Raw genomic sequence first — 14,638 nt, 5'->3', positions numbered from 1 at the left:
ACCAAAAATCCAAAGTAAAATTCTAAGTTAAAACTCCAAACTAAAACAATAAACTATAACTAAACTAAAACTCTAAGTAAAACTCTAAACTAAAACTCTAAAAAAACTAAACTAAACTAAAACTATAAACTAAACTGAACTGTAACTCTTAACTAAAACTAAACTAAAACTAAACTAAAAGTCTAAGTAAAACTCTAAACTAAACTAAACTAAAACTCTAAACTAAAACTAAACTAAAACCATAAATAAAAACATTAAACTAAAACTCAAAACTAAAACTAGACTAAAACTCCAAATTAAAACGCTAAACTAAAACTAAACAAAACTGAAAATATAAACTAAACTAAAACTCTAGCTAATATTCTAAATTAAAACTAAACTAAAAATCTAAACTAGAACTCTAAATTAAAACTCTAAACTAAAACTCTAAGCTAGAACTCTAAATTAAAAATCTAAACTACAACTCTTAACACAAACTAAACTACAACTCTAAGTAAAAATCTTAACGAAAACTAAACTAAAACTAAACTAAAACTCTAAGTAAAACTTTTAACTTTAACTAAACTCAACTAAAACTCCAAAATAAAACGTTAAACTAACACACTAATCTAAAACTAAACTAAAACTCTAAATTAAAAACGCTAAGTTAAACTAAACTAAACTATCAATCTAAACTGAAACTAAAATTGTAACTTAAATTCTAAACTAAAACTAAACTAAAACTGTAAATTAAAACGTTAAACTAAAACTAGACTATAACTCTAAATTAAAACGCCAAACTAAAACTAAACTAAACTATATCTCTAAACTAAAACTAAATTAGAACTCTCAACTAAAACTAAATTAAAAAAAAACTAAAACTCTAACCTAATGGTCTAAACTACAAATATAAACTAAAAATCTAAACTAAAACTCTAAACAAAACTCTAAACTATAAATAAACTAAAACTCTAAACTAAAACTCTAAACTAATATTCTAAAATAAAACTCTACATTAAAACTCTAAACTAAAATTCTAACTAAAACTCTAAACTAAAACTAAACCAGAATTCTAAATTAAAACTCTAAATTAAAACTCTAAACCAAAACTCTTAACTAAATCTAAACTAAACTACAACTCTAGCTAAAACTCTTAACTAAAATAAATTAGAACTAAACTAAAACTCTAAATAAAACTAAAACTAAACTAAAACAAAGTTTAAACTAAAATCTTAACTAAACCTAACACTACAATTCTAACTAAAATACACTAAACTATAACTCTAACTAAAACTCTAAACTAAAACTAAAATAAAACCATAAACTAGATCTCTAAACTAAAACTCTTATCTAAATCTAAACTAAACTAAACTACAACTCAAACTAAAATATTAACTAAAAATAAACTCAACTAAAACTCTAACTAAAACTCTAAAGTAAAACTAAACTAAACTAAAACTATAAACTAAAACTCTAAAATAAAAAAATAAACTATAATTTTAACTAAAACTCTCAACTAAAAATAAACTAAACTATAATTCTAACTAAACTCTAAAGTAAAACTAAACTAAACTAAAACGCTAAAATAAAACTCTGAACTAAAACTATAAACTAAAACTCCTAACTAAAACTAAATTAACACTGTAACTAAAACTCTTGACTAAAACTAAACTAAAACAAAAACCTTAAGTTAAAACTCTAAACTAAAACACTAAGCTAAGACTATAAACTAAAACTCTAAACTAATAGACTAAAATCTTAATTTAAACTCTTGACTGAAACTAAACTAAACTAAAACTAAACTAAAACTCAAAACTAAAACTAAATTAAAATCCTAAACTAAAACTAAACTAAAACTCTAAAATAAAACTCATAACTAAAAGTCTTAACTAAAAACCTAAACTAAAACTACAAAAAATTAAACTAGAGAAACGGGTTTTAATTTCTATAAAGCAGTGAATAAAAACACTTAATTAAACAAAAATACTCCGAATATTTCGGCCCCACATCCGGGAGCCTTTCTCAACGGAATAAAACAAAAAATAATTTCTTACATCAACATAAAAAACATACTAAACAAACAAAAGTAAAAATATAAATAAATAGGAAAAGAAAACTCACATATTAAATAAACAATTCCATTCACTGGCGTATAAACAAAATCAAATGTTTATATTGATTGGAGCACGCCTTCTCACAATATGTAAATGGAAATCTATCAAAAAATGAAAATATATATATACTTAAACTAAAACAAAAAAGGTCAGCTAACCCCCGGCCCATAACCCCTAAATAGATCTCACAAGTTCATCACCTAATGTTTGAATTATAAATTGAAAAGATTCGTTTGCTTGCAAGCTTAGCTGCAGTTCGTTTACCTTTCCCAGCATTTAACCCAGTCGGACCTTTGTCCGCAAGGTCATCTTTCGTATCCGAACTATTATTAAAATTAGTACTGGTTGAAAATTTTACCTGCTTTTTAATTAAACTATTATAAATCGAATTGATCCTAAAATCCCCTTCATCTCTATTGATACTAATACCCCCGTATATTATCTGTTTTATTTCTATAATTTCCCTGAAGCTTTGTAAAAGTCCTACAGACGTATCTACTATTTATGTTTGATCAAATAAAATACTGTGATGAGGAAAATTATAAAGATGTTCTGCAACAGCTGACTCAAACGTTTCTGGTGTTTTGTTTTTGTTTTAGAGCGCAATCTATGGCATTCTTGTGTTGCTGCAGCCTATTTTCTAAAATCTGTTGTGTTCTTCCCACATAAAATTTACCACAATTTACTCCCTTTTGCAAATTTTTCGGTACCCTGTCTTTCACTTTATTTAACAACGAGTCTTCAGTGTTTCCTGATTTAAATGCTGCTCTCGTATTATGTTTTTTTAATTCTCTTCTTACTTTTTGAGACAGAATTGGGAAAAAAGGCAAAATTATCTAATTTGTTTCTTGATTTGACCCATCTTCTTCTAAAATTTCTGGTTCAATCAACTTTTTTGCCTTTTTTCAATTATTTGAGATATCATATTTTCCGGATAGCCACTACCTACTAGAATATCCTTAATTAAAATTAGTTCATTGCTTATGTATTCTGGTCATGCTAATTTTAATACCATATCAACTAAAGAAATAACCACACCCCATTTTACCTGGATTGGATGATTTGATGCGAAAGACAAGTAACGGTTGTTATCAGTCGGTTTACGGTAAATTGAAAACGCTAGTTCGTTATTATTTCTATGGATCATCATTAGAGAATCATCTTTTTTTAAATCTTTTAAAACTTTAATATCTTTGTTCTTAACGTTTTGTTGATAACTATCAAAATTTGTTAAAATATTCACTACCCCTAATCTTAAATCATCTACATTATTTATATCTTTTGGAAACTTATGAATCCTTGTTTCAATCTTTGAAATAATTTCCTCTATTAGTGCATTTTTAGGATTTAGTCCAAATTTTATACCTCTTTCAAGGATTTCCTTTTGTTCTTTGGTTAAATCCTTTTTGCTTAAATTAATCACCCCAGGGCCTGGGAAATAATTAGGCTTATACATTTTGGTAGTTATCAAGAAAACGTTAAGAACAAAGATATTAAAGTTTTAAAAGATTTAAAAAAGATGATTCTCTAATAATAACGAAAGCGGATAAGAGCAATACAGTAGTAAAACTAGAAAAAGATGATTATGATAGTAAAATAGGAACAATTCTAAGTGATACTTCAACACATAAAAACTTAACTCAGACCCAACTGAATTGCATGTTAAAAGATTAAAAAAAGATTTAGAAGACCTTAAGACAAATGGAAGTATCACACCCCAGATCTAACTAAACTAAAACTCTAAACTAAAAAACTGAAACTCTAAACTAAAACTCTAAACTAAAACTAAACTAAACTAAATCTCTAAATAAAACTCTAATTTAGAACTCTTAACTAAAACTCTAAACTAAAACTCTAAACTAAAACTCTAAACTAAAACTAAATTAACGCTCTAACTAAAACTCATGACTAAAACTAAACTAAAACTCTAACTAAAACTTTCAGCTATAACTGTAAACTAAAACTTTAAACTAAGACACAAAACTAAAACTGTAGACTAAAAGACTAGGAATCTTAATTGAAACTCTAAACTTAACTCTAAACTAAACTAAAACTCTAACTAAAACTCTAAACTGAAACTAAAATAAACAAAAACTAAACTAAAACTCTAAACTAAAACTAAATTTGAACTCTAAATTAAAACTAAACTACACTTTAGCTCTAACTAAGACTCTTAACTAAAAATAAACTAAACTATTACTCTAACTAAAACTCTAAACTAAAACCCTTAACTAAAATTGTAAACTAAAACTCTAAACTAAAAATCTTAACTCAAATCCTAAACTAAAAATCTAAACTTAAACTCTATACTAAAACTAAACTAAAATAAAACTAAACTAGACAAAAAATATGAATTGAAACTCAAAACTAAAACTAAACTAAAACTATAAACTAAAAATAAAAGTAAACTAAAATCTAAATTAAAACTAAACTAAACTAAAAATCTAAATTGAAAGTCAAAACTAATACTAAACTAAAACTCCAACTACTGAACTAAACTAAACATCTAAACTAAAACTGTAGCTAAAATTATAAACTAAAACTAAATTAAACTAGAACTAAACTAAAAAAAACTAAAACTCTGAGCTAGAACTCCAAATTAAAAGTCTAAACTATAAACTCTTAACTAAAACTAAACTAAAACTCTAACTAAGTCTCTAAACTAAAATTAAAATAAAGTAAAAACTCTAAACTAGAACGATAAACTAACACTCTAAACTAAAACTAAACTAAAGCTGTAAATTAAAAACGCTAAACTAACACTAAACTAAACTAAAACACTAAACTAAAACTCCAAACTAATACTCTAAGTTAAAATTCTAATCTAAACTAAAACTCTGAATTAAAACTCTAAGCTATGACTCTAAACTAAACTAAAACTCTATACTATAACTCTAAACTAAAACTCTAAACTTAAATTCTAAACTTTTTAGTATACCCCATTGATAAGGAATATTATACATTGTCCCCATCCCTCATTATGTACTTGTGTATTATACAAAACACAGCCAAGAAGTATAGCTAATTCAACTCTCAAGATCATTTTGTCATCTCTAACCATTTCCATAGATTGATACACATAACGTTATTCGAGTCATATTCTATTTTACATTGTATAAATAATTTGGAGTTTTAGTTTAGAGTTTTAGTTTAGTTCTAGTTTAGAGTCTTAATTAGAGTTATAGTTTTTTTTTGTTGGAAGTTTAGTTTAAGTTGTAGTGTAGTTTTAGTTAAGAGATTTAGTTTAGAGTTTTACTTTAGTTTAGTTTTAGTTTATAGTTTTAGTTTAGAGTTTTAGTTTAATTTTAGTTTTTAGTTTAGTTTTAGTTAGAGTTTTAGTTTTAGTTTAGTTTTTGTTAAGAGCTTTAGTTTAGTTTTAGTTTATTTTTAGTTAAGACTTTTATTTAGAGTTGTAGTTTAGTTTAGTTTTAATTAAGAGTTTTAGTTTAGAGTTACAAATCAGAATTTTCGTTTAGAGCTTTAGCTTAGTTTAGTTTAAAATTTTAGTTTAGTTTCAGTCTAGAGTTTTAGTTTTGAGTTTTAGTTTAGTTTAGTTTTAGTTTAGAGTTTTAATTTAGAGTTTTCCTTTATAATTTTTTGTTTAGAATATTAGTCTAGAGTTTGAAATTGAGTTTTAGCTTTAAAGTTTAAGTTTAGAGTATTAGTTTAGTTTAGTTTTAGTTTAGACACATAGCTTAGAGTTTTAGTTTACAGTTTTAGTTTAGTTTTAGTTTAGAGTTTTATTTTAGTTTTAGTAAGAGTTTTAGATTTAGATTAGTTTTAGTTAAGAGCTTTAGTTTAGTTTTAGTTAAGAGTTTTAGTTAGAGTTTTAGTTTACTTTTAGTTAAGAGTTTCAGTTTAGAGTTTTAATTTAGATTTTTAGTTCGGAGTTTTAGTTTAGAGATTTAGTTTAGAGTTTTATTTTAGTTTTAGTTTTAGTTTAGTTTAGCTGTAGCTTAGAATCTTAGATTAGAGTATTATTTTAGAGTCTTATATTGTATTTTACCTCCAGCTATAGATGGCAGCACACCCACTCAAACACACCATCATAGCGAGAGATACATGCAAAAGTTAGTTTCATGTAGGTTAACTGAGATTGGTCACACCTTTTTCAACTTTACTTATAGATGGCAGCACACCCACTCAGACAAATATGCATAGTGAGAGAGACAAGAAAAAAGTTAGGTTAATTTATGTTAACTTAACATGGTGTGCCATGCTAAGCTAACCTAAATTAACCTAACTTTTTGCATGTGTCTCTTACTATGAAGGTGTGTTTGAGTGGGTGTGCTTCTATCTATAGCTAGAGGTAAAAAACAATATAAGACTCTAAACTAACACTCTAATCTCAGACTCTAAGCTAAAACTAAACTAAACTAAAACTAAAACTAAATTAAAACTCTAAACTAGATCTCTAAACTAAAACTCTAAACTAAAACCCTAAATTAAAACTCTAAACTGAAACTCTTAACTAAAATAAAACTTAAACTCTAACTAAAACTCTTAACTAAAACTAAACTAAAGCTCTTAACTAAAACTAATCTAAAACTATAACTAAAACTAAACTAAAACTCTAAACTAAAACTAAACTAAAATTCTAAACTAAAACTCGCAACTAAAACTCTAAATTAAAACTCAAAGCTAAAACTCTGAACTAATACTCTAAACTAAATATAATAAATTAAAATTCTAAATTAAAACTCTAAACTGAAAATCTAAACTAAAACTAAACTAAAACTCTAAGTAAAACTCTAAACTAAGACTCTAAACTAAAACTGAACTATAACTCTTAACTAAAACTAGACTAAAACTAAGATAAACCTATAACTTGAACTCTAAACGAACACTAATCTAAAACCCTAAGCTAAAACTAAACTAAACTAAAACTAAAACTAAACTAAAACTCTAAACTAAATCTGTGAACTAAAACTATAAACTAAAACTCTAAATTGAAACTGTAAATTAAAACTCTTAACTAAAAGTAAACTAAACCACTAGCTAAAACTCTTAACTAAAACTAAACTAAAGCTCTTAACTAAAACTAAACTAAAACTATAACTAAAACTAAACTAAAACTCTTAACTAAAATTAAACTAAAACTCTAAACTAAAATTCTAAACTAAAACTCTCAACTAAAACTCTAAATTAAAACTCCAAGCTAAAACTCAGAACTAATACTCTAAACCAAAAGTCCTATTTTAAAACTCTAAAGTAAAACTCTAAACAAAACTAAACTAAAAATCTAATTATAACTCTAAACTCAAACTCTAAACTAAATCTAAACTAAAGTAAAATTCTAAACTAAAACTGAACTGTAACTCTTAACTAAAACTAAACTAAAACTAAACTAAAAGTCTAAGTGAAAATCTAAACTAATACTCTAGACTAAATTTAAACTAAACTAAAAATCTAAACTAAAACTAAACTAAAAATCTAAATTAAAAGTCTAAACTAAACCTCTAAACTAAAGCTAGACTAAAACTCCAAATTAAAACGCTCAACTAAAACTAAACAAAACTGAAAATATAAACTAAACTAAAACTCTAGCTAATATTCTAAACTAAAACTAAACTAAAACTCTAAACTAGAACTCTAAATTAAAACTCTAAACTAAAACTCTTAACTAAAACTAAACTACAACTCTAAGTAAAAATCTTAACTAAAACTGAACTAAACTAAACTAAAACTTTAAATTAAAACTAAACTAAACTAAAACTCTAAACTAAAACTCTAAAGGTAAAACTCTAAGCTAAAACTTTAAACTAATACTCTAAACTAAAAATCCAAAGTAAAATTCTAAATTAAAACTCTAAATGAAACTCAAAACTAAAACTAAACTAAAAATCTAAGTAAAACTCTAAACTAAAACTCTAAACTAGAACTAAACTAAACTAAAACTCTAAACTAAAACTCTAAGCAAAAAGTAAACTAAAACACTAAACTAAACTAAACCAAAATTCTAAACTAAGACTCTAAACTAAAACTGAACTATAACTATTAACTAAAACTCTCACTAAACTAAACTACAACTCAAACTAAAATCTTGACTAAAAGTAAACTTAACTATAACTCTAACTAAAACTCCGAAGTAAAACTAAACTAAACTAAGACTCTAAACTAAAACTCTAAACTACAACTTTAACTAAGACTCTTAACTAAAAATAAACTAAACTATAATTCTAACTAAAACTCTAAAGTAAAACTAGTCTAAAACTAAACTAAAACTCAAAACTAAAACTCTAAACTAAAACTATAAACTAAAACTCTTAACTAAAACTAAACTAGCACTCTAACTAAAAATCTTGACTAAAACTAAACTAAAACTCTAACTAAAACTTTAAGCTAAAACTCTTAACTGAAACTCTGAGCTAAGACTCTAAACTAAAACTGTAAACTAATAGACTAAAACTCTTAATTAAAACTCTAAACTGAAAATCTAAACTAAAACTAACTAAAACTATAAGCTAAAACTAAATTAAAATTCTAAATTAAAACTAAACTAAAACTCTAAACTAAAGCTCTAAAATACAACTCCAAACTAATAGTCTAAAGTAAAAATCTAAACTAAAACTCTAAACAAAAACTCTAAACTAAAAATAAACTAAAACTCTAAACTAATATTCAAAATAAATCTCGACACTAAATCTCTAAATTAAAACTCTAAATTAAAACTCTAAACTAAAAATCTTAACTAAAACTAAACAAATCTATAACTCCAACTAAAACTCTAAACTAAAATTAAACTAAACTAAAACTCTAAACTAAAAGCATAAACTAAAACTCTTAACTAAAACTCTAAACTAAAACTCTAAACTAAAGCTCTTAACTAAAACCAAATTAACACTCTAACTAAAACTCATGACTAAAAATAAAATAAGACTCTAACTAAAACCTTAAACTAAAACTCTGAACTGAAACTCTAAGCTAAGACTCTAAACTAAAACTGTAAACTAATAGAATAGAACTTTTAATAAAACTCTAAACTAAACTCTAAGCTAAACTAGAACTCTAACTAAAACTCTAAACTGAAACTAAAATAAACCAAAACTAAAGTAAAACTCTAAACTAAAACTAAATTAGAACACAAATTAAAACTAAACTACACTATAACTCTAAATAAGACTCTTAACTAAAAATAAACTACACTATAACTCTAACTGAAACTAAAACTCTAAACTAAAATTGAAAACTAAAATTCTAAACTAAAAATCTAAACTAAAACTCTAAACAAAAAATAAACTAAACTAAAAGTAAACTAGACTAAAAATCTGAATTAAAATCCAAAACTAAACTACAACTCTAAATAAGAGTCTAAACTAAAACTAAACTAAACTAAAACTCTAAACAAAATTCTAAACTAAAGCTAAACTAAAACTCTAAACTAAAATAAAAGTAAACTAAAATCTAAATTAAAACTAAACTAAACTAAAAATCTAAATTGAAAGTCAAAACTAAGACTAAACTAAAACTCTAACTTCTAAACTAAACTAAACATCTAATCTAAAAGTTAAGTAAAACTCCAGATAAAATTATAAACTATAACTAGATTAAACTAAAACTAAATTAAAACTAAATTAAAACTCTAAACTAGAACTCAAAATTAGAAGCCTAAACTATAAACTCTTAACTTAAACTAAGTCTAACAAAATCTCTTAACTGAAACTAAACTAAACTAAAACTCTAAACTAGAACGTTAAACTAACACTCTAAACTGAAAGTAAACTAAAACTCTAAACTAAAAACGCAAAACGAAAACCAAACTAGACTAAAACTCTAAACTAAAACTCTAAACTAATACTCTAAATTAAAATTCTAAACTAAACTAAAACTCTAAGCTATAACTCAAAACTAACCTAAACTAAAACTCCAAACTTAAATTTTAAACTTATTAGTATACTCCATTGATATAGAATATTACACATTGCCCCCATCCCTCATTATGTACTTGTGTATTATACAGAACACAGCCAAGAAGTATTGCCAATTCAACTCTCGAGATCACTTTGTCATTGCTAACCGTTTCCATAGACTGATACATATGACGTTATTCTAGTCATATTCTCTGTTACATTGCATAAGACTTATCAACCCCTTAGACTTACCTGTAGTTGATAAGCAATTTTTAATCCTTTTACCACTTTCATACGATCAAAATAAAAAAAAATAAGAATTTTATTGTCCTCGGTTTCTTCCTATTAGTCAAATCATCAATTAGGCTCATTTAGACCAGAGTTATGCAAATGGGATACCTATTATGCAAATATGTTACCCTTTGATACCTGTAATAATGTATGCGATCATTAAATTTAGCTCTGCATCTATGGTCACCATATATAGTGTAGCTTTAGTAGAAACATCTCTGATTGGCCAAGAAATGGGTATAGCTGCAGAAAGTGGTCTGACAGGTTATGTATATCTCAAATGTCAATATGGGACACTACTGCAGTAGTAAGGCCATATGCACTTGAAAAATTACATTCAAACTTACGCCTGAGGCATGGTTATGTGTGTATAAATTTAAGGAATTGGGGTTACCAGGGTCATTTGCAAAGATGAATCATTTCTATAGAAGCTATAGAAATTTGAAATATCAGATGTAATTTGCTTGAAGCTATATACTTTGCGTACGCGCCCGTACCAAATAGGTTGTTTCTGGTAGTCCTATTCTACAGGTCATTACACCTTTGCCAAGAGGAACGAGTATAACTTGATTGGTGATTAGTTTTTGAATAAAAGGAATAGTTTTCTTTACAATTCATATTAGTAAGATAATTGAATTAAAAGAGAATAGTTTATTTGCAAGGATATTAGTAAAAAAAAAATGAGTGGTGCATTTACATTATTGGATATTAATGATGTAACCGACAGCAGCAGCAGCAGCGATATACGAGTACCTAATGTAGCTGTGGAAATAACTGCTGGCTGTAGACTATGTCTTGAATGGGACATTATGTATGCGAGATACGTGATATCATTAATAAAAAATTTAAGCAGGAGGAGCAGCTGTGTTTTGCTGGAAAAGTAAATATTCTACATATAAATAAACTCCTGTCAGTATTAGATTTCCTATCGAAATATATTGATGAGAACAAAATGCATCAGTGAATATTATTATTGTAATTATGTCCAATAAAACTGTTTCTAAATCAATTGTATTTTTTTTTCTATAGTAGACATGCGTATATTTCCTAGGGTACAAGTTGATCGTGAGAGAGTTAGGACTAAAAAAAAAAAAAAAATGGATAGATTCGAAAAAAGAGCGAATCATGAGGAATCTAGTTCTTATGGACAAGTGTTTGATTCTAGATGATGAATTTCTAGAGTTGTCTATTCAAAGGAAGATATTTTCTCGAGGAATGCTTGTCGATATAATGAAAACCGATTCTCAATCATTAGACTATTGTATGAAGCTTCTACAACGTGGTCCAAATGCATTTACACAATTTATTGATATATTGATCACGACACGACAAAATTATATTGTGGATATGCTTTTAAAAATTAGTTTAGAGATATATGACTTTTTTTCATAAGAAAGATGGTGTTCTAGGATGATTTACTCCTCCCTCTCTCTCAGACAATTTTTTTTGTTGCTAGCTCAGTTTCATTGTGTCAGTGGGAGCGTTAAAACATGACAAAATGTTCCATAAATGTCCGTTATGTATGTACACACTGGGCAGCTGGTCATCATGTGAGAATTGCACAATGATTGAGGAGTATGATGAAAAGTGTAGATTATGCAACCCGTGTAAATTGCACAGAGGATATGCTATAAAAATAAAAAGATGTAATGCTCGTATTATAAAGGCGAGCGGCTATCACCCGCGATGTAATCTATGTCCTTCTTGTACTTAGAAATAGTGTAAGAAATGGTAGAATAAACACCCTGGTATGTTTGGAAAGAACCCTGACCAGGATGGTAGTCTATCGGTACGAGAGTGGTATTGATGTGGTTTTAGTCTTTTCGGGGGGGAGGACCCAGGTCAACATTACGGCTGCTGGAACAACGAAAGAATATGGTGTCTACGATAGTTTTGTGAAGACAATGGGTGTTATGATTATAAGCCCACTGATTTTTATTTGGCTGTGACGGAATGTGATTCGACACTTGAGGACACTGTTTGTAAAATTGCTTCAAATAGGCAAATTGAAACATGTGAATTCTATAGAATCAATGAGAATAGTATCATTGACTATACAAGGAGATATGACAAGAGTGAAGTCACACTCTATTGTAGAAAATGTGACCCTGACATTGCACTACATCAGGATCAGTACACTGTGAATTCAGGTAATCTACCTGTACTAGTTGTTGTCAACAAATACCTAGTAGTGGATGAAATCTAAAGAGTAGAACAGTAGTTTTATCGTGTATATAAATTTTTTTATTAATAAGCAATTTCACAAAAATTTTTCGAAAATTTTATTATTAGGTCACTAAAATCAATATTAAATACAATTGTAAGTACATTCTCCACTAGAAAGTCGTTAAATTGAGGTAAGTCAACGTATATGTTGAAAAACTACTATTAGGTGTAGACACGACATCTGGACATGAAAAAGAGTAGTGCATGAAAGCCACATGTCTTAGTCGTTAAATCCTGTACTCTTCGTTGATTTTGAATAATGTTTTTCCCACTGCTTTCAATAAAGTTGCTGATGTATGGAGCGTAGAATTTATACGATAGGCCAAGAGGATAAACAAATTCAACATTATTTGCTGTTTGAAAGATGCATAGACAGTGACCGGTCGTCAAAGTCGATGGACTGGTATTAACAATGATTAGGGTATTGTTGACACTTGGAATTTTTTCAATGAAGTCCGAAGGTATGCAATAGGACTTGTACTGGGACATGTATGGATCCATACTAAATACGTTGATTATTTGATTTGTGTTCATGGTGCTAGGTCTAGTAGAACAATACCGTCGGGCGTGATTTCCCAATAAGTTTCAAAGTGATTCAGTAATGCGATTATGATAATCTCGGTCAGAGTATTAGTAAGTTTACACTCTAAACACACAGTTCCTGTTCGTACTATTGTCATATCTTGTGTGCCCGACAAATCCGAAACAAAAGCCCCATGATTTTTTGAGAACATTGAATTGGTTATTCCACTTTCAAATAGTTGAGAGTCATGATCCAGGGATTCTATGATGAACTCGTAGAGAGTTCTATAGGTTTTTTTATCAAACGATAGAGTTTACAGTGGATACCATTCACCTTGCACACGAGTCTAAATAGGTCGAAAAAATTAAAATCACGGGAAGATTCAGTCCCGGATCCAGAGGCACTGACATTCTTCAGTAAAGCCAAAGCCAAGGTTGAAGGGATTTCTCAATTGATAAACGATAAATTAATATAGCTGCGAGATCAGATGGCAATTTGAATTTGATTGGTGATTGTATGTGGGACAAGGAGTTTAATATTATTACCATTGGCTCTTAGCTTTTCCACTGCCAATGCAACAGATCTCAGAACTTGTTTTTTTCGAACATGGAGAATTGCCGATTTGATAATGATAATTGCATCTGATGCTGCTGGAAGAATTTTTCTACAAATGAAATTCGCTGGAGTCATCTGTAACTTTATGTCAATCTTGACATTGAGGGTAGCCATTGGGATATATTGAATATCTCGTGATTTAATTTTCCAACCAGATAATACTCTTGGGTGCCTGCTGTAGTAAACTCACAATCAGCATCAACACCGGTTTGATATTCATAGCCCAGCGAGTGTCCTCTCGACTTTTTGTACGCCTTAGGTATCCTCATCATAAATTGTATATAGCTTGCATAGTTGGTTAAATTATTGCTAGTACTCACCAATGTCCCATTAATAAATATATTAATTTTTCTGAATAGGTTGTGTAGAATACAGTTTTCATAGGAGAGACCATCTCCGGCAGTTGGAGTTGTATTATATGTGATTTTCTTCACCACAACATTTAAATCAATAAATTATGTCGACAAATCAAGTAAATAGCATTCATTGGACAATATTTGAAATTATATATTCTCAGAGAGAGGGTGCTGAGGGTTGAATTTTTCATATGAGCAATACTTGACACTGACCTGAACATTTTCAGCGTTGAATTGATTCAGTGATGACTTGATTGATGGATATAATTCCTTGCGGGGGATATAAGTTCTCTTAAGAGAAGAAATCCTTATTTGATCTAACAACCTTTTTCTTTTTCTTCTTCTTTTTATGTTGCCTATTGTTCTTTGTTGTTTTATTTCTCAAAGTCCTTGTTGATGTCCTTTGCTTCCTGCCTGGGTGGAGACTGATGAGTGAATGACGCGAACGCATCCTTTTCAATCCCTCCCCATTTTGTCTATATTTTAGTTGCTCACCAACGGCTCTTGCTGAAGATCTAATATTTTCCTTATTTTCCTTAACACTCTCCTTGAAATTCTTGCCCGACCCCTAGTCCTGTAGTGTGGAGGCAGCAAAATGTGATGCAGCAGGTACAAGATATTTTCTTGCAAGGGGTAGTGCAGAACGAAATAGCCTAGCAAACCAGTTACCAAGACCATAGCCAG

This window comes from Artemia sp. Qi Xiang Cuo, chromosome 4 (assembly GCF_049724085.1).
Source record: "Artemia sp. Qi Xiang Cuo chromosome 4, ASM4972408v1, whole genome shotgun sequence".
NCBI classification, from domain to species: domain Eukaryota; kingdom Metazoa; phylum Arthropoda; class Branchiopoda; order Anostraca; family Artemiidae; genus Artemia; species Artemia sp. Qi Xiang Cuo.
Note: the sequence above shows the minus strand (reverse complement) of the source record.